Source organism: Lepidothrix coronata, unplaced genomic scaffold (genome assembly GCF_001604755.1).
Source record: "Lepidothrix coronata isolate B3197 unplaced genomic scaffold, Lepidothrix_coronata-1.0 Scaffold5, whole genome shotgun sequence".
NCBI classification, from domain to species: domain Eukaryota; kingdom Metazoa; phylum Chordata; class Aves; order Passeriformes; family Pipridae; genus Lepidothrix; species Lepidothrix coronata.
In genome coordinates, this window is record NW_016690185.1 from 765,829 (window position 1) to 783,986 (window position 18,158).

Below are 18,158 nucleotides of genomic sequence, written 5' to 3' on the forward strand. Positions count from 1 at the left end.
TTTGTGCTTTTTCCATGCTAAATTATAGAAATAAATTTGCTTTTTTCAAATAAGTACTGTGAGCCAAATTTGCAAGGATGATTATCCAAGTGATATATCCCATTCTGAGGTCCATATTTGGACACCCAAATCAACACTCAGCCAAACACATGCATGAGGCATTTCAGTGCCATTTGGAGTGTCCATATATAGAACTGGATGCCCTAACTTCATTGCCTTTGTTTTAAAAATAGGCCTGGAATATGTAAAAGCATCATTTAATAACAACTATGACAAACATTCTGTGCTTGAACTAAGAGCAAATTTGCTGAGGCTGGTTCAGGTGGATTCCCCTGGAATTGCTCTGGATTTATAGAGGTGTAACTCAGAAAAGAAGCAGTCTCTTAAGTTGCCTTGTCTTCCACTCCCACCCAAAGTTGTCATGATGTTTGGGATCTGTAAATGGGGTAAGGTGGTACTCAGGCAGTAGTCATACATGCAACAGAGGGAGAGTCAGGAATTGAGTTGAATTTGCTTCATATTGATCATAACTGCTTGAATGTTTTGGAATGAGTAGAACATCTTTACATAGGCTTGCACACATTTTATTTGTCCTTTATGTGGTAGTAGGCAAAGAAATGCATTGCTACCTTGAGCAACACTGGGACATTTTCCAGAAAACATAGGACACGCCAGCAAAACACAGAACTGTGAAAAACACAGCTGAACAGCTGCTCCTGGCTGTTTGCTTCCAGGAATGGTGGGAGCATAGCCCCTCAGAGGTGCAATGGATGCTGGCTGCAGGACACTGCAACACCTCCAAAGGAGACAGGGTATTTGATACAGGGCTGCCCCTCAGCCTACCATGTTGGCCAGTCAAGCCTTGTTGAGACTTGAACCTCTATGACACTGTGAGGAACAGACCCAGCCACGGGGGAAAAAAAAGAGTAACTTAGGCTGCTGACAGCCTCTTTTCTCAAAGCTGTTCCCTGGTCTCTAAAGCATCACCTACCTGCTGGAGAAGGTAAGTTCCCAGCCACTTCACCCACTGCTCTACTGAAATAAGTTTTCCAAGGATACGCAAGACACAGAGAAGCAGCCAGGACCTTTCCTTACAAATGATGCAAGCATCCAAAAGTTGTATGTCCCTACCCACACACAAGCCCAGGTACTCGACTGTCACAGGATAAGGGGCAGCCTCACCTGCTCCTCCTGCATTGAGTTCTCTGGCATCCAGGCAGCCCACACTTGCAGGTGCGATGCTGCACCAACTGGGGAAGAAAGCTTGGTTATTATTATCTAATAAGATACTGAGAACAGAGATGTGTTGTGATTCCCACCTCTCAGCAGGCCTACTTTTTCTTTGAAAGACCTTGCTGGACCTATTTAGTAAAAGAAAAAGGCTTGAGGAAGAAGTAGTGTTGCCTTATTTTCCAGAAAATTGTTGTCCTCAGGGGATTTGCAGAGGGACCAGGAGACTCTGCTTCATTCTTCTTCTTCATCTGAAGGAATCAAGCCCACATAGGCACATGCAAAAGAAGTTGTTGAGAGAGGCTGTTATCCCTTCCCATGTCCCAGGCCAGGATCAGTGTGATACAATCTCTCCCAGCTTGTCTGCTGGGACACAAGCTACACCAAGAAAGGCGGGAGAAGTTCTCTTCACTTCTCAGGAACGAGGCGCAAATACAATACCTGCAGTGCTGGGAAGAGGAAGCACAGCTCTCCAGTTAGGGCTTGTGGCTTTCTCCTGGAACAAGGGCATCTGCCCTAAAGGGCTTTAGAGTTGCTGCAGTAAATACTGACCCCCTACAGAGCCCATCTCTGAAGCAAAGGGAACCTTCCCTAAGCCAGCTCTTGGAGTTCTTCTCAGCCTGCTGCAGCCATGCCTTCCTTCACACTTCCTGGGCCCTCAGCATAGGAGGGCAGGCAGCCAAAGAACTCCCTGGGGCAGCAGTGCTGGCAGCATCCCCTAGTCAGCTCTGGAGCAGGGGAGCATGCCAGGCTGGCAGAATTGCACCAGCAGGTCTGCCCCACATGTGCTGTGTGATGCTGGCCCTTCACACTACCTGTCCTCTCTTTATGGAGTACCTCAGGAGATGTGGTTTCCAGCTCTAGCCAAAGGAGATTGATTTATTGCATCCCAATTGCTAGCGTGGTCTTTGGTGTGACAAGCATTATATGAAACATGTTTAAGGGACACACACACACACACACACATAACTCGGGAGCAGCCCACTATATAGCTCACAGGTATCTTTCTAAGCATAAGGTTAAGCAGGCGCCCAGGCACTGCAGCACGGTTGGATGCTGGGGAAACCTGGCTGCCGCCTGCACGCTCTCACGAGAGGTGCGGCAAGATGATTTACAGGCAGGGTCAGGTAGAGGAGCTGACACAAGCGGGTCAGAGAGGATAGGTGCCAGCCCACAGGCTTGCTGTCAGTTGACATCCAGGGAACAGGATGGAAAGAGGGCAGGAGCATGAGTGAGCATGAGTGGAATTCCTTAATAACGTGAATTATAAAATAATTTCCTGTGTTAGGGGTTAGGAAAGAGAACGAAGGACCCGGAGATCTTCCAAACAGAAAACAGCTTTTGTTAAGGCTTTTGGCCTAAGGAGTTTGAGGGGGGGTGGGCGGTGGGAAGGGAAAGTGCTGGCACATTTTTGGCTGGAAGCCTCAGACAACATATTTTTTATTCTAGTCTTTATTTTTCAAAATAAAATCATGGCAAGGCAGCAACAAAGAAGGGGAAGAGGGTGAAATTAGGAGGAACAGTACCCAAGTATTTCCCACTTCTTTCTGTCCCTGCCATTAAACACACAGGGTCTCCTTTATTATATACAGTAGCGGGATTAAGCCAGCAGCCCAAAGGCTAGGATTGCAACAGGATACTTTTATACTTATTGATCCTGGGGGTTTTTTTAGGGAGATTGTTTTCATGAAAGTTTAATTCACCTTTTTTAGCTTCTGAGTCTAACTGCCACACATTTTATCCCCCTTCTTTGTGAAATGCTAAATCCATCGGTAGGTTTTAGTTTTCCTGGTGTAACTTTTCAGAAACTGTATATCTGCATAGCAACCCCACTGCAGGCAGCTTATGTCACGGTATCACATGTCAGAAAGATGAAAAGAACTCCAAATCTGAGCTGCTCCACAAACTTATGTCCTCCATTCTCAGACATATATCTTCTGTATTTAATGTAAGTGTCAGGAAGGCAACTTCAAGGCCAGAGAGGTGTGAAGTTTTATCTTGGAGATGACAAAAAAAAAAAAAAAGACACATGGTCTCAGTTCAGCCTTATGTGGACAATCAAGTGCGAAACAAAGATTGTCTTTTTCCTCCTCTCCCCACTCCCCACAGCCCCCACCTCCCCGTGTCCCTGTTGTCTGCTTCCAACTGCAACTTGAGCCTGAATCCTGAGCCCAGTGTCCAGATTAGAGATTGTTGACTCAGATTTAGTGGTGAAACTCGAGCCAGGCCCTGTTGATGGCATAGCCTTGAAGGAGCAGGTTTACTTCAAGCCAAAAGAGAGATCACATGTCAGACGAGAGCCTGCCTTTCCTTTATCACAAACTTCCTGATCTCCCTCTGTTCTAATCGTGTGTGTGTGTCCCCGCCTTGTGCCCACTTTCAATTCCTTCTATAGGGTGTCATAAATCAGGAAATTAGCAAGTGTGTGGCTGCCCTTTGCCACAGGCAGAGACAATGAGCTTGCTGTGTTTTTAACCAGTGGGTAGCACTTAACATAATCAATGGAGAGCTACGTGCAGAAAGGATGAAAAATTGGGTCTTGGTCTGACCACTTACAGGGTATTTCTCCTCACCCATGCAAGCTGCTTTTATGAGAATACGACATGCCCTGGAAGCTTGCTCTCCATTTTGCAGGAGAGTCATTAAAAGAAATCATTACATGTTTTTTTTTGTTCTTTGGCACACACACTGCTTTTCCTTGGCTTCTGATTTCATCCATCTTTCAGGCGCTTCGTGCCTTTAGTAATTTATGTGCAAGATTTTTCCAAACCTCCAAATGTTTTTCCATTTGGCAAACTGTGGAAGCCTCCACAGAATGTAGCTGTAGAGTTTTCTTGTACTTCAAAACATGAGCCCTGTTAGCATAAAGATGCATCTAATACTTATAATCCTGTACATAAAAGCTATAAATTCATCTAAGACAATCAAAGACATTGTTCCTTTTTGTGAGTCTTCACTAGCCTTGTTGCTGTAACCCCTTCCTTGATATATGAAAGGAGAATTTCTCTACGAGCATTGTTTCCTTTAACTACAGTTTTTGGAAGCTTTATGGTACCATATGGAGAACTATTTTATTCTGCTGCTGGTAGCTTTCTCAATACTGGCTATAAATTAGATCATTTTCCTTGTGTCTGATAGCCACACACTATCAGTGACACACATTAGGTCTCATAGGAAAATCTGTGAGAATTTGATAGAAAGAGATAATTTTCCCACCATAGAGAATCTAATTCCCTACTCTAATACTTACAACGGTTGATTAAAAAAAAATGTATATATTGCACTGAACATGAAGTTCACAACTATGTGGACTGTTTTTTCAGAAGTCTCTTCACATTGCTCCTGTCCAACCCCTGTCTTTTGAGATGGACACATGCTGACAGATACCCTGGCTTGGCTTTTTAAGGGCTCCTAAGGGGCACGAGCACTCATGTGCATTTTAGGGAGACTTGAGGAGGTTGCCCAGCAGGTTAAGAATGGCCTCAAGAAGCAGTTAGGTTGCTATGAGTTGCAATCTGGGCTGCTGTGGCTTTCTCCAGGAATGCAAACCCAAGGGGAGATTCATTAAATGTTTTTTTATAATGCAGTCCACTGAGTGACATCCCCAAAATAGCAGGGTATGTAACCACAAGAAAAGAGATCTTTCTCTGGCCATCCATGCTCATGGGAAATTACCAGATATTGAGGAACAGGAACAGTATCTTTGCTTTTATTTGTTTAATTTCAAAATCCCTAAGTAGTTTGCAAGGTTGCACTATAAAATACTTTCATTTGCTGGAAGTCCCATCTGGATAAAGTTCCTGAACAAAGAGTCTGTTTTGCCAGCAGAAATTGGTCCAGTTCAGACCTAACGTATTATTTACACAGAGTTGTGTTCCATCCATGCCTTCTCGGCGTGTACTACCCTGCTTGCCCTGGAAATAAATGCTCGGTGAGACTATAGAATAACTGGTGGGATAAGTCACTTCAACAGCACCCAAACTGCTGCATCTAAACTGAATTTACATGGAAAGAACTATGTATGTCTCACTTAAGAAAGGACAGCTCTGTTGCCAGCTAGTGCAAATCCTCCAGCATCAGTCCTGATCTACGCTGGCACAGGAGAGAGGCGAATCAGAGCAGTAGCAGGGACTTTTTTCAAAGAAATGAGGATGAATGCTGAGAGCTTTGACAGTCCATTCCTGTCTTAGTTTCCATCTGTGTCAATCCAAAGAAAGTGGAGGGAAGGATCGGTGAAATTCTTCCAGTCGACACTGCTGTGATAGAGAACAGAATTAGTCTCTTATACGGCATTCCTCAGACTGCCAAACTGTGATGACATTTCTCTGAGATGCACATGACATCTGCATTAAGAGCTGAAGATGTCAGTGTGATCTGGGCTATTATGGTGAATTTATTTCTGTTATATCAATTTAAAAAAAACTATTCCCCGACTAAATTAAATTAAGAGTACTTTATCAGTGTAGGTGTGAGGTACATTTTCCTCTCAGAATTTACTTCATTTTAAGTGACCCTAGATTTCTGCTTATCTTAATGCATTGATAAACTAACACATTTGATTGTCAACATGCATTAAAAAAAAATATCTAGCTGTCGAGGGAGAAAATATGTGGAAACCACCAAGGACACCTGGGCACAGGTGTGTGCTTTTCCTAGGCTATTAAGCTGCAGCATTTTACCATTTCCACAGACTTTTTTTTTTTTTACATAGTTTTTGGTTTTGACTGGCTGAATGCTTTTTCTGCTCTCTCAAACTCCTACGCATTGCATCCAGTTTGCTCTTCCAGAACTGATTGACTAGTACAGCAGGTCACCACCCCTGCTGAAATCAGCCAACAAGCCGACCATAACCCCAGCAGATGTTTGCGGTTTATAGGCCAAATGAGAGCCCCACAGACCAGTGAAATACCAGCACCACAGATGTGGAACCTGGCCACTTGACGCGAGCAACACAAAGCCCCGTCCTGCCCAGCCGGGCTGGGACTTCCAGAGGAGCAGAAGGTCTGAGAGACTAATTAGCCTGCAGAGCCAACATGCTGGCCTATGCTCCATCATTTTGATTGGTGCAAAGTCCTTTAATGAAACGCCGCATGAGTGAAGTCAGATGAGGCCCCTCTGTAACTTCACCTCAGAGTCTGGCAATCACCTGAGATCATGATGTCTCCAGAATTTGCCAGCCAGCTCTGCCAGGCTCTGCCACTCACTCCAGCTGGGCCAGGACAGCCAAACAGCCTCATTACCACAGTCTGCACTGCTCCTGCACTCCGAATGCAAAGCAGGGAAATATAATGGTGACACTTCCAAGACTTTTTTTTTTTTTAAATTACAGATGCTACTGGTAAATAATGAGGAAAAGAAAAACTAGAAGCTCTCAGCAGGACACCGAAGAGCTGAAGGATGGCACAGCCCATTCTCAACCACACTCTTTTGTCCAAAGAACATGCTATTTCTCTGCTGAAAAAGCCACGTTTTGTGCTTTCTGAACCTGACAAGCCAGACACAAACGATCTTTGTGGTTAACACCCTCCAGGACGCCTTGCGGTGCAGACTGTCACTGGAGCATCAGGAAGGTGTGGTTCAAAGAAAAGGTAGGGGGAAAAGCAGCAGCATTGTGAACGCACTGCCAGGCAGAGAGAGGCCCCGCGCTCGCGTCCTGCTGCCACAACGCGCATTTTCCCACGTCCCATTTTTGGCGCCGAACGATCTGAGCCAACACCGAGCCTTTCCGTGTGCGCGGTGGCGGAGCTGGGGAGGCGGGCAGCGGCTGGGATGCTCCCGGAGGAATTGAGCCGAACTGACTACGGCGCCCGCCACCGCCCCCGCCCGCCTCCAGCACCGCTCGGCTCCGGGCGCCGCCTGGCGGCACCGCCGGCTCCCGCCGGAGACCTGCCCCGGGGCGGGATGGGCGGCCGACGGGACTCCTCCACGCCCGTCCCGCCGCCGCCCCGTCCCCGCCCGGCCCAGAGGAGCCGCCGCCGGCGGCTGTGGCTGCCCGCGGCCCGGGGCGGCCGTGCGGACCCGCAGCCACAAGGTGTCAGCCGCGCTCCGGGCAGGGGGCTCGTCGCTGGCTGCGCCCGGTGGCGGCTCCTCGGGGCGCGCAGCCGGGACAGAGAGAGGGGCCGGAGCCCGCCCGGGCCGCTTCTCCCCGTGGAGTGATGGGTGGGGAGCGACAACTCTTGCAGCCGGCTTGCAAGCCGTCAGATGTCGGCCGTGGGTGATGTCCGCGGCCCTGCGGGAGCCTGTCCGTAAGAAGAGCTCGGTGCTTAAGGTGTTTCTGCCGGAGATGCCAAAGAAGCTACTCGCATCAAGGCATTGAAATCTTTAATACAGGTTTCAAGGGAGCTAAGCTCTTCAGTAGAAATTAGAGACCCAAGTGTTGGCAAAGCGTGTGTGATTTAGGGACAGAAATGCCACTGCAAATCTCTGGGACTTGCGTTGCCATGTTTTGAAGAGGTAGCGCAGTTCCACTGGCCCTGCAATATAAACACACCAACGCTTGAGGGGCTGCAGTGTTTTACATCCTCTGGAGGCAGGTGAATCTCTTGCAGGGCTGCTCTAACAGCATGCTTGATCTCCAAAGGAATGACCTTGCTGAGGTCCCTGCCATGGGATACCTCTCGTTCCTGTGGGTAGTCTTGCAGGCTTCTGTTCTCCAGGATGTGATTCCCCGCTTGGAAGCCAGCACACAGGATCTGGCAGCTCCTACAAACCTGGAGTCAATGAGCTGGTGGATTTTGCTAACATAATCCAACAGTTCTTTGTAAAAATTGAGTGGCTCTGTTGGAGACTTGTATGCATCATACTCAAAGTAAGTCCCCTTTTATTGGTAGGAGACAGGAAACAACAGAGTGATTAATTTATTCCTAAAGAATATGCTTAACTCATGGAAATAGATTTTTTTCTGCTTTTGTATGTAGTTATTTATGATGTCTAGTTAGGAGCCAGGTCCCAAAACCATGTTCCTCGTTCTCTAGGTAAAGAGCAGGAAACTGATTTCTGAACTGTTCTTCATTATGACTCCAGAGTTCATTGCAGATGGATGTTGACCTCTACTGTGCGTAAACCTGCGGCTACCCCTTTGCAGGACCATTAGGAAATGGCTAAATGATGCCTCAGAAAATGCTCTGTCTGCACCTAGAAACGCAGACCCTTCAAAGGAAAGCAGAGCACATTTTAAAGAAAATTATCCCAATCTGATATTTTGTCTGATCCAAAGAATCCTTTACGTGTGATGATTTCTTGGATTAGCTCTCTTAATCCCACATAACGTCAACATGATCTTTCCATGGTTCTCCTTTCGAGTTGTGCTTGTAGAGGAGAGGGTGAAGGCTGCTTCCCCCGTGTATGGTCTGTTACAGCTAGAGAGATGAGATGGTGTTTTTGGCAGAGGATTACTCTGGATTGCGCTTCTATGTAGCTGCTTTTATACTCTGCTCTTTGAAGTATTCAAGCACAGAGAATGCCTCGGAGAAGAAGTTTCCTCTTCTCAAATAAAAAGGAATATCCAGATTTCCTACAGATTATGTTACATAGAAACAAAAACAAAATGAAAGAAGACATATAAATAAGCCTTCTTGTAGGATGGCTTGAGTCAGGTGGGGCATGCAAGGCACCACAACCTTAAAGAGAGAAACAAATAGAAGAAATTTCACTTTAGGATCAGAATTAATCTAAACTGGATGTAGAATGCAAGTAAGATAAAAAGAAACTAAAAATGAGTATTTCTTCATGACCAAACAGTTATTATTGTAAAAGCGAACAGAGAAAAACAGTTATTTTTACAGCTCTAATAAAATTACAAAAAGACTTTACTGTCCCTGTCCTGCTCATGTCTTTGACAGTCCTCTTATCTTCGTTGCTTTCCCTGCCTTTTTCTGACTCAGGGGAGAAATGCACCTGATCTTGCTCTGGGGGCAACACTGGGGAAAATAATATTGTGGTCTCTAGGCCACCTAGTTAGAGGTGCGTGCATCTTTATGTATGTTTCTAGGGCAGGCTCCGTCCCATATAGAAGAAAACCCTTCCTTAGCAGCTATGGATAGAGTGTTGGAACAGAGAGGAGCTAATGAATTGCCTGTTAATGTCCCGTTCGTGCTTATGACAGTTAGTAAAGGCACCAGTGACGAGGTAATTTTGAATAGGATGAGCAGTGTGTCAGAATACTAATAGGGCACTAAAAGAAATGATTTCCAGAGGAGTCACCTTATTGCTCAAGTGAAAGAGGGGACTATACCCTGCGGCCCTTTCCTCAAAGCTCCCAAGGACTGTCACCTATAATGATCCAAATCCCACAGCCTCTTCTGAACTACTGCTAAATTGGGAAAGTACTTCAGAGATAAAAAAGAGTCAATCCTGCAAGCCACTGAGCTTCCTGAACCTCACTGAGTTTAACTTAAGCCTTGCTGAGTTCAGCTAGACCTGAAGGATTCAGCTGGATAAGGGTTAATTATTTGTGTTGTCTAAATAGCCTCAACCAGTAACTGAGCCCCTCAGGGTCACAGACTGTCTAGAGAGCAGGAAAAGCAATCCAAAGAGCTTGTTGGCACTGAGGTAAGATGAATGCCATCCTCTACATATAGACTGGCAGGGGAATACTAGGAAACAGTCCATGCCTTGGTTGAGATAGACCTGCTTACCTGAACATAACTGTGGGAGAAATAAATAGGTAACAAGAATGGGTTACAGAAATGTCTGGAAGTGTGGAAAGGTTTCCATGCAAAGGAGAGGTGGCAGACATGACTATCCTTTCTAAGAGAGAAGCACAGAAAAATGACAGAGGAAGGGTACGTTAAATATTGGTGCTTACCCTTCACAGTATGGAAAGAAAAAGTCAGTACAAGGGTTTTTTTGCATTACGTATTAATGTGAGGGTACTGTTGCCACAATACTTTGGAGGCAGATGAATTTTTAAAAGGATAACACATTTGCAGAAGGACAGACATTCAGAGTTAAGTTTTCCGGAACACAAGCCAGCTGTTAGCTGACAGTGGCTGGCAAAACATCTGGGTATATTTGTGGGTTTTATATCTTCTTCTGATGGCATCGAGTGCCAGTCAGAGAGATGTTACAGTCTGAAATGGACTTGCAGCTTCTAAGCAATTCTGCTATGGCTCAGGCAACCTCTTACACAAGTAAAAAGCAGATCAATTCAATCCTTCGACTGTACAGTGGTAAAGTCTGAAGATACATACACTCAGTTTTTGGCAAGTTTTTGTTAGTAAAACCATTGTGTCTTACCTGCTGGCAGTAAATGTATCCAGGACTACTCTGTATAAAAATGCTGTCTGATGTAGATCACTGGTTTAATAATGAAGAAGAAACACACTGAACCCTCAGTTTGGAAAAGTTAGTAAATTTTAGTACAAATGTGCCTAAAATACATTGTAAAAAATGCATCCCAGTCAGATTTCTTCTCAAGAAACCCTACAACCTTCACCTCAGAAAGGAACCCCACCAAAATCAATGGAACTATTCACTTTAAAAGCTTATTAATGTGAGAGCACTTTTACTTTACAGGAACCAGCTGCAGGAGTCCTCTCTTACCAGCCAAAGATTTATCTACCTAGCAAAGATTTATTGCTCTGAAGTTAAGGTTGAAACGTGCATATCTGTATATCCCTGTAATTACAGTATGTGTCCTTTCAATTGCTTCATATATCTAGGTACTCTGAGTGGCCTGATAGCAGTATGTCAGAGGGATGTTGGGAACTGATACTTTAAGAGCCTTCGTGCTTAAATGTAATGTTTTCCAGGCACTTGCCATCACTGATATTCCTGATTTTAATACTAGTATCATCCTGGTCACAGGTAGGATTGTTAAACAGTAGCCAGTCATCCTTTTATAGATGATAGCAGCTTTTTATTATTATTTAATATTTTCCTCTAGCCTCTGCCAGCAGCCCCAGCTATTTGTTCCTAACCCCTCCTGGAAGGTTTTAGCCTGACTTGGATTAGCTCTGCAAAAACTGCTCTTGCTGTTTGGTTCATCCTGGGGGAGGAAGGGATTTGGAGGAGGAGGAGTTGAAGCAGAAATGAGCAGTGAAGCGGGGGAGGCAGCGGCTTTGTGTCGAGCAGCTTCTGACACAACAGAAACTTTCTCCGCCCATGGTAGATTCGCTATTAGAGGATCCTTTACCCGTTCTTTCCCATACCTCAGTTATATTGGATTAAAAATCAAGTGTTTGTCTGGCAATCCTTTAGCTATGGGGCCAGAAACCTCCCTCTTTTAAGGGTAGAGAAGAAATTACGCATAAACTATCATCATATTTTTTTACTACTTTCTTACAAATCAACGATCAGTTGCATTTACAGAGCAAAATTAGAAGCTGTTACCAAAAGTCTGACTCACTCCTGATTGATAGAACACCAAAAAACCTATGTCTACCAATATTGATCAATATTCATCTGTCTATAGAGGTGCAAGTGTTATTTGGACGTACAGGCAATGTGCAGTACATGCACATATGAAAACACAACCAAACAACCACACACCTCAGCGATGCCCGGGAGCATCACTTTTTGCCCAAGGGCCAAAAGAATAGTATTTCCTTCTGCTCTGCCTTTCATTAGCGGGATCTGGGACTGCATACATGGTTATCAGTCCAGTGACCAAGTGTTAGTTTGCCAGATAGGCCTGCAATTACTTTGGCCTTGATGTTTGCCCCAAGGCTGTGATGTATTTACAGATTGCTCCATTCCTGTGCTGAAGCCCTTTTGTCCCAGAAAACTGGAACACTGTTTCATGCTTTGATGGTAGGGAGACCAGCAGTTGATGGTCATGACTGCTCAGCCCCCATTCAGCTAAGGACTGTGCCTACCTACCCTGGCTTTGTAATAGCATCCCTTCTAGCTGTGGCACTGTGGGTCTCCTGCAGTGGTCCCTTGAAGACTGCCAGCAGGGCCCAGTGCAATGTGTGGGTAGAGAAAAGACCCCAAGAGTGAGGGGTACTTGGCATATTCATGGGGCAACTGCCTAAGCCCTCTGTTGGCAACAGAGGTATTTCTCCTCTCAGGCAGTTCGGCAGCGGGAAAGTGCTATTTCTCTTCAGAATCAGCCCTCAGGCACCTTTTGAAATTAGGCATATTATAAAACAATTAGATACATAATAAGAAAGTAATCATAGAATCATAGAATCACAGAATAGTTTTGACTGGAATGGACCTTTAAAAGTCACCCAGTCCAATGACCCTGCAATATACAGGGACATCTTCAACTATGTCAGGTTGCTCAGAGCCCCATCCAACCTGGCCTTGAGTGTTTGCAGGGATGGGACATCCGCCACCTCTCTGGACAGTGTTTCACCACCCTCATAGTGAAATATTTTTTCCTTATATCTCATCAAAATCTACCCTCTTTTAGTTAAAAAATATTACTTGTCCTATTGCTGCAGGCCCTGCTAAACCTGCTAAAAAGTTTGTCCCTATATCTTTCTTATAAGCCCTCTTTAGGTACTGGAAGGCTTCTATAAGGTCTCCCTGGAGCCTTCTCTTCTCCAGACTGAGCAACCCCAAGTCTTTCAGCCTGTCTTCATAGGAGAGGGGTTCCAGCCCCCTGATCATTTTTGTGTTCCTCCTCTGGACTTGCTCCAACAAGTCTGTGTCCTTTCTGTGGAGAGCTGGATGCAGTACTCCAGGTGGGGATTCACAAGGGTAGAATAGAAGGGCAGAATCCTCTCCCTCAGTCTGATGGTTATGCTTCTTTTGATGCAGCCCAGAATATGATTGGCTTTCTGGACTATGAGTGCACCCTGTGGGCTCATGTCCCACTTCTCATCTACCAGAACACCCAAGTCCTTCTCTGCATGGCTGCTTTCAATCCCTTCATCCCCCAGTCTGTATTGATACTGGGAGTTTCCCCAATCCAGTTGCAGGACCTTAAAAATAATGAGGAAAACTCTTTTATTTGAATCCTTGAAGTTGAGCAGCACAAATTCGGGGCCCAAAATTAATGATTTTAAATGACAAATAGTAATTCAACATCTTGGTTTTGTCTGAATGAGACACAAGTAACAGTCACAAGTGATGGTGAGTAAAGTGCTGGTTGGGTTTTGCTCTCACTGAGATAGTGGTGTGGTGTTTCAAGACCACACAGTTGGTGTGGATTGCCAGGGGGTATAATCTGAGTTGGACTTTGATGATCCTCTTGGGTCCCTTCCAACTCAGGGTATTCTATGATTCTAATATATGAAGCACATTTTGCTTCTACATGTTGCAAACCAGCCAACAATGCAGAATACACCATGAACCTTTCTCAGAAATGCCAGCTGGTCTAGAGCAAATGCAGAGCTTTTTGGGGCCAAGGCTGCCTACTCCCTGCACTGGACAGGCTGCCCTGGACATGGTGGACTCTGTTTCCTTGGCTGGGACTGCTGTAGAAAGAGCTATGGTAGCAGGAGCCTTGGTGCACCTTTTCCTGCTTGGCTGAGGCACTGCACTGAGGCTCATCTCTTGACCTTGCAAGGGCAGCCCTGCAAGAGAAGGTGAGCCAGGAGCTGAGGCCTGTTTGTCTGAGTCTTCTGGGAGTCCAGCAGATTAGCACACAACATGTCTGTCATCCCATGACAGTGGGATGGCAGGTCCAGGGAAGCTGGCCGGAATAGCACTGCTGGTGCTTGGAGAATACCAGACAGGATTTTCTGAGAACCAGGAATGCAGAAACCTCTTGTCCCGGGCAAGTCATTGTGGGCTCTCACCCAAGGTGAAGGGAATAAACCCCTGGACAGAAATAGCATTCTGATTTACACATGCAAGCCCCTTCCAATGTGGAACATGGCTGCTTGAGCAGCTCTCTCCGTCTCGGGGGCTCAGCCTGCCTGCAAACCACAGTGAGGTCAGGAAAGGCCCTTTTGTGTTAATGTGTCTACCCCAGCCTTGCTTCAGGAAAGTTTTCATTAGGGCTGGAACGTTGGTGACAGCTACAGCTAAGGCTGCCAAAGTGTTTCCATTATGTTATATCTCTCTGTTTTCACTTGCTTTCAACTATCCAAAAGTTTCACCTAGAAGGCTGAAATTTTCCAGGCCTCCTCTCTAGCTGGAGGTGAAGGGTTTCGTGGAAAGCTGGAAGAAAATTAAAAAGAGACAGAAAAAATAGTTCTGCTCTTTTCGAAATAGCAGCATCCAGGCAGAGGTCATAATTTAAGAGAGCAAAATTTAATAAAAACGAATAGTGCTATTGCACACTCAGAAATGACTGATCCTTTGAATTTTGGATAAATCTCCAAACGATATTTTTTATGTTAAGTGATCCAACTAATTTTTACTTGGTCTTTTTGATGCATTCTTCCCTTTTATCTCAGGGCATCTTCAGACAGTGCTGCGTGCCTCATGCTGCTCAACCTCCCAGTCCCTCTGCTCTCTATTTACAGTTCCAGGCTTGACACAGGCTCTGTAACCTCTCAAACCCCCTGAGCCATGGCCTGGATGGTTCCTGTGACCAGCAGGGCTCTTCCCCCAGTGCACATTTGCTCATCTGAGGATAGGTCTGGTGAATTTGGGAAACCTCTGTTGTGCTGGATTGTGTTAGGGTGGGTCTTGAAGTCGCAGTATGCTCAGTTTGTGGAGCTTTAATGCAAGTGTCTGTTCTGAGCCAGAGGTGGGCTGGAGGATGTTAAACCACAAGGCCAAGTAGCATGAAACTCTAGGTAATAAAGTTACAATGTAAAAATCAATTGGCATGCATAGTGTTTTTATTAGCACCAAATGTAACTGCTGTGATTTCTCTGGTAAGCATGCAAAGCAGAGAAATCTGAAGCTAAATGAGGCTATAGCAATTAATCATGCTTTCTAATTCAGTTTGTTTCTTAAACTGGAGAGTCTCTTACCCAGATTGCTCATTTGAAATTATTTCTGAGATAAACATGATTTGCAGCTCTAGGTCTTTGCAGCTGGTGGATGGAACGATAAAGTTGGCTTAAAATGAACCTATTCACATTTGAAAACCCATACCTCACAGTTCTCTGCAAAAGAACCAAGCAGTCACCTCATCAGCTTTGCCAGCAACCACTAAAGGAAACCCAAAGTAATAATTTTTCTAATGAAGGTGTTTTTTGTTTCTCATATAACAGATATCCTTGGAGGTTTGCATACTCTTTCAGGCAATTTTTCTCTGGAGAAGGCAGAAGACCGCTGCTGCCCATGGCTATTGGTGATGCTTCTTGCTCACAGGCAAGAAGCAGGACATGAATTTGGCTGTGAAGGACCCATTCTCAGTCCCTGCTGATGAGGGATAGTAGAGCCAACAAAAATACTCAAGTCAATAAAATCAAGACCAAGTTGAAATACTTCAAACTGGATAAATAAAACACAGGAGACAGACAGCTTCATATGTGGAAATGGAAAATCAAGATCTGGAAATTTAGAGAGAAACTACCCCCTTCCTGCCTCCATCCCTGCAGTTGTGTGAGTTCATTTTTTTCAAATGGGAGTTTTCTCCCAACTCAGCTGGGCTTAGCCAACTCTGTTTAATAGCCAGGAGGAGATTTGTAAACCATCCGTCTCATAACAATACTCAAAACTTTATGATCTGACTTTTATGTTCCAGTCACTGCTCAGGATGCCCCTTACTTTGTGAGTCTGTGAAGGCTGAGATCTCATGAAGCTTGTTGAGAAGAAGCATTACAGACAAGGGCTCATCTTAAATTTTATGCCCTCCTCCGGGGGTGGACGAACTCTATTTGCTGAAGGAGGTACTTTATTTTAGTTAGGATTCACAGTACTAAACCTCCTAGAACCAGAGTCCAAAGCCTGTTTGTTCAGAAACTCGGAAGAGCTCAGTCCTTCCAAAAGACAATCTGGTGACATGGTGGCAGGTCTTTTATTTGGCAGGTTTGTGGATAGATGAGTTGTTGAAGTATGGAATAAGCCATCATAAATTTTCAGCCCCAGTGAGGGGAGTTCCTGCTTTGCATGCTTACCAGTGAGGTGATTAAAATCTGCATCTCCCAGGAGAAATTATAAAAAAACCCTGCCAGGTGACATAAGGTGGAGGGATGCTTATTCTGTGTATCCTGCAAGTGGGAGTAAGGTGGAGATTCTCATCGTAGTTCAACCTTAAAAACCACTGCCCATGCTCAAAACCAAGCTGTTAGGGTCTCCAGGGAACTTCCCTACTGAAAGCTGAGGTCCTTATGTCACCTTTTGTTGGAGATGCCATTAAAAAACACCTCTGAGGATCACAGTTTGAGACCTTTGTCCCTGAAGTAGAAGTAGCTGTTCATGGCAATGGAGACATCGGTTGTAATAACAGCAAGGCTGACTCCCTCACACGGAAGGGGTGTTGTGTCAGCATGGGGACTTCATGGGTAAAACTTGAAGGATCTCAGCATCCCTGAACCTCTACCCTCTGACTGAGTTGTGCCAATTGGTCAAAGGGCTAGGAGGGAAAAGGTCAAAAGGAGATAGACAGGGAAACACTATCCCTTCCTCAGGAAGAAAAGCTGGAAAGAATTTCTCTGGCATGGGTCCAGTTGAAGCTCTGTCAGTGTGACACATGAAGGCAGCAGTTTGGGAAAGCTGAACACCTCGTCAATCACCTCCAGGGTGCTCAGGAGAGACTTCAAATAGAAACCAGGTTCATCTACTATCTCTGGAATGTGCAGTTTGCTGTATGGGGTGATCACTGCTCAGGGGCGGGATGCAGATAGGCATTCATGTGCATATATGTGTGTGTGTGTGGGGGGGTATCTATAATAAAACAATTAGTCCTATTTCACCGTGCCTAATTTTAAGATTCTAGCAGCTGAGACTTCAGGTGAGAGACTTCTAGCACCTGAGAAATAATGTCTAAAATTACTCACTGAGAAAAGAATTGTTATCAACTCCCCTGTGCAGGTAGGTGCACTGAGGCAAAGCTCAGGTAACTTGTCTGAGAGAGCATTGACCCTCTTTGGCAACTGGAAGAGAAAAACTAAGAACTGTGGTGGAGGTCACTGACTTGCTCTGAGGCCACTTACAGCCTTCATATTGTAGAGCCACAACAGAAAATTATTTCCCAGCTTTCTAGATGTGCTCCTGGAACATGAATTTCATGCCAGTCAGCATTTCCCAGTTCAAGACGGAAAACTCCTAGCTGACATTTTGTTTCCTAGACAGTGATCTTGAAGGAGGGATCCAGCTGGAAGTGGATTTTTCTGGTGGAAAATACAAAGTTGTAAGAGAAGAGCCAAGCTGTTCTAAGTAAGGAAAGTGAGGGATGGGTAAGCAATGATTAATACAAGGTTAGCAGCTAAGTGAAGGAAGGATATAGAGGTGCAAGAAAAAGTGGGAAAGTATGTGAAAAAAATGTAGAAAGTAGAGCACGGCCAAAAAATAGAGACTTCACCCAAAAGGAAGCTGTACATAGCTCTAAGAGAAAGCAGAAGATGTGTTAACAGAAATGAAAGTGAAGAAGAAACACCAGACATCACCAGCCAGCATCATCTTGACTGAGAAATTCACAGGCAAGCTTTTAAGTGCCAAGAAAACACAGCACCAGGGATTCAAAAGGCACTTTGGTATCAGGCTCTGACCCTCTGGTCTTGAACCCTTCTTGACTCCTGACAGGCACCGCTCTCTGCAGCGAGGATACGATGGAGTGCACAACATATTTTATATTCTCCTGGGCCACATATGCTTCTCCTTTGAAACAACTGTTCTTTCAGTTTTTTCCCAGTGAGGGAAAAACTTCCCTTGAACCAAAGCACGGTATTTCCTGTCTGCCGCCTGTACACCATTACACCAATCTCTCCTTCCCCAGTGGCTCTGTGCATGCTCCAGAAAGGGGTGTCCTGCAGCATTGGGAAAAAGGAGGGGTTAGTTCCAAACACAACAGTAATAGCACTGAGAGGAGAATAGGGAGACACCCCCATTATCACCAACAATGAGGGCCTCCTGCCTGCACCCACCCCACCACAGAAGCTGAACTATGTGCTCCACAGTCCGACCAACATCCA